Genomic DNA, 3,753 nt, shown 5'->3' on the forward strand with positions numbered 1-3,753 from the left:
CTCATGTGGAAGTGTTCGAGGGTTTTGTGGGACGGGGAAGGAGAGTGTTCTCGAGCAACAGTCTTCATTGAGTGGTGAGCGATGGCGGCATTGATGAAACCGTGACGATTGAAGGGATCCAGCATGGTATTCTGCATAGCTGGTCCGTCCTGGCTGGATCATCGGAGAAGAGGGTGTCAGTGCATGGTTCTGGATGGCGGCAAGCACGACATCAGACCCGGACATGTCATAAAATGGGTAAAAGATCAGATTTTCTTTAAATAGTCTTTGTGTTTGGTTTGGAGTGGCGAAGCGGCGATGTTTACCCATGGTAGGAATTATGTTCTCCCAGCCCTATCCTTGTTTCTTTTCATCAGCAAATGTTGTGTGGAGCTGTGTCTCCAGCAGATCTTTCGGGATCCAATCCGTTTAGGTTTTTGGTGAATCCATATGGATTCGGTCGGCTTTCATGGTCTTCAGAGTTTCTACATGTCCTTATTGCATCTTTTCTCTAGGACAGTGATTTTCTTCATAGATCACGGCCACTAGTGTCACCTGGTATGCATTGACGACTTCCCGGATGGTGCTTCTACAAGCTTCTGGGTTTCAAAAAGTTTGCCCATCGAAGCGGAGGCCTAGGGGTGGCATCGAGCTATGCCTTTGCCTTCCCTGCATGCTTTAGTAAGTGCGGGAGACGGACATAATGAGTTATGCATGCCTCAAAGCAACCCTTGGCCTTCCTGAGAAGGAATCCCTAAATCGGTCATTTTCTGGAGCCAGGCTAAGGCGAGTTATGCATGCCTCTTCCCCGCATGCTTTAGTAAGTGCGGGAGACGGACATGACGGCTCGAATCCACCGTAACTCACACCCCTCTCTCCCTTCATCGACCAAACCCCATTCACACCTTCTCTCACACACACACTGTCGCTTCGGTCTCACTGATGGCCGCCCCACCACCACGCCGTCTCAATCCTTGACCCGCCGACGCTGCCATGAGAACTAGCTCACCGCTGACACATGAGGGAGGGGTCCTATGACCCAGCATAGGTATGGAGGATATTGTGGGACCTTCCCCCATCTGCAGCAAGCTGCGGTCCACGACAATCAACAGCCCACCGGTGTTCCTCACCACGCCTGCAACGGTAGCTACTTTGTCTGCTGATGTGGCAGGGATGGGGGTTGCGGATGCCGACACATTGACCATGATAGGGGTGGGGACTTCGGTAGTGCCTGCCAGGCCATCGGCCGCAGGAATGACAAGGATGTTGTCGCTCTTCCCACCAGGATTTGCTCCCGCTCCACCTCCGGCGAATGTTGTAAGTACATTTGATTGTGCATATCTATTTTTTAGCTGTTATGGTTTTTAGAGTGGTTGTTGCTTCGGTTCGATCAGATTAGCATCGATTGTGCATTGGTAGAAATGTTCATGTCACAATAATTGCTAGGATTTCCTAGAGTACCACCGACTGTGCATTGGTAGCAATGTTCATGTCACGATGATTGCAGTGAATGCCTAGATTAACATCAATTATGCATTCGTGGCAATGTTCATGTCTAAACTGATGCGCATTGGTGCCATTTCATGTCTAGACCATAGTATGTGTGCATGACTAGATTGATTCGTGTAGATTTGCTACACTCGCACCGACCCTGGTAGATTGATTGCTATCAGTGTGCATATGTAGATTGATTGCTAGGATTGCTATGTACCTCCAAGTCCATAAGTACCGTCTTCCTAAGAAAAAAATAGAGAAATTTTCATCGTGTTTTATGATATGGAGCCACTACCACCTCCTGTTCTTCATCGGGAGGCCTAATCTGGAGTCTGTTCTAGGCTCCGGAGAGGGGAATTCGTTGTTGCCGTCATCAACAACCTCATGATGCTCACTACCAGGAATGAGTAATTTCATCGTAGGCATACTGGAGGTAGATGGAGGTAGATGAGATTTGTCATGTAATCGAGTCAATTTATTAGGGCTTGATCCCTAGTATCCACTATGTTCTGAGATTGATGTTGCTATGACTTTGCTATGCTTAATGCTTGTCACTAGGGCCTGAGTGCCATGATTTCATATTTTAACCTATTACATTTTCATGAATATATTTGAGTTATTGATCCTATCTGCAAGTTATATGCACATGTTATTGTTCTGAACCGTAGACCCCAACGTGACAATAATTGGGATACTCTCCGGGATGACTGTAATTTGAGGAGTTCATTATTCACTATGTGTTAATGCTTTGTTTCATTTTTCTATTAAAAGTAGTGCATTAATTACCCTTAGATTTCCATTAGGACCCCGCTGCCATGGGAGGGTAGGACAAAAAATGTTATGCAAGTTCTTATTATAAGCATGTATGATTATATATGGAATGCATGGCTACATATGATTGATGAATTTGAACTATTGTGCATCACTCTAGGTTGTGATTGTTACATGATGAATGGCATCCACATATCCACTGCTACTTCATGCCTACGCTTTCTCATAATATTGCATTACTTGAATCATTACTGCTGATGTTGATCTAATTGCTATAAAACTCTACTGTTACTCTTACTGTTATTATTGCTATTGTTACCACTACTATCAAAACTATCATAATATTACTGTGCTACTAATATTGTGATGCAAAGAAACAACTTAGGTGTGGTTGAGTTGACAACTCAACTGCTAAGGCTTATAAATATTCTTTGGCTCCCATTGTGTCGAGTCAATAAATTTGGGTGAGATACTACCCTCGAAAACCGTTGTGATCCCCTATACTTGTGGATCATCATGTCCCTCCATCGGAAGACATGGAGGATGTTATCCCTGAAAATTGGTGGCTACATAGGATTAGCGTACTAGGGACGAGGGAGGAGATAGCAATGCCTCTCCCTAGCTGCATGCCAAAGCTTGGGCACAAGCCAATGGAACCGATGACACGTCGTTTCTACATGTAGATCAAGAATGAAGACACCACTTGCCTTCTCGGTTGTCCCGAAGGATTTCCAACAGGTGATGAGGAGGTGGTTCTACATATGCCTTCCTTGTGTTGTGCCGCTTGCCGCCAAAAAGTGGTGAAACTACCGGGTATGGGTCCAGGAGTTTGGCGGAAAGGCCGTGTTGGGGTGAGGCTGGAGTACCTTATGTCGCAAGCACCTCGTGCTTCCCAACAACATAGTCGTTCTAAAACTTGGCACTTTTTGCATCAAAGTGAACATATTTGATAGGAGCACCTCCATTATCTTTCACTACCATTGCTCTAAGCACGGCTAGGTTGTAACTCGCAAGTGCATAAAAGGACTTAGTAGTAGTATTAATATTGCCTTTTATTGTAAACTATATATGCATATTTTGATCTCGGAACATCACCCTTATGATGTTGTGCAGGGGCATGGGCCTTGATGATGTTGTGGATGCCCTTGCTGTCCTAGAACTCCACCATGTTAATGTTAGTACTATTAAATGTATGTGTTAATTGTGTGCATGTTTGGTGTTAATGTGTTGTGTGTAATATGTTGTGATGTATTTCGTAAGTGTGGTGCATAGTGGTAAGGTCACCACTTATTAAAGGGGTGAGCAGAATACTCCATCGCACACAGGCAAACAGACATGCTTTGCACCTGATCACCCTAAAACCACAAATGCAGGCATCCAAACAACATGCACAAAAACAACCATAGTGATGCAGACTACCAAACGAGGCATACAACATGACCCAAAGCTTGTTTCTTCCGAGCTGGGCTGAGTCGGGCCATAGACCAGGAGGTCTGAAATCAATGTAGA

At 45.0% G+C, this 3,753-nt stretch overlaps 1 protein-coding gene across 1 annotated transcript in view; it reads right to left on the reverse strand.

The window, feature by feature from the left end:
- Positions 1-3,753, reverse strand: part of LOC119303587 — a 47,373-nt gene that overhangs the window by 21,269 nt on the left and 22,351 nt on the right. The window lies entirely within an intron of this gene.

This window comes from Triticum dicoccoides, chromosome 5A, assembly GCF_002162155.2.
Source record: "Triticum dicoccoides isolate Atlit2015 ecotype Zavitan chromosome 5A, WEW_v2.0, whole genome shotgun sequence".
Lineage (NCBI taxonomy): Eukaryota > Viridiplantae > Streptophyta > Magnoliopsida > Poales > Poaceae > Triticum > Triticum dicoccoides.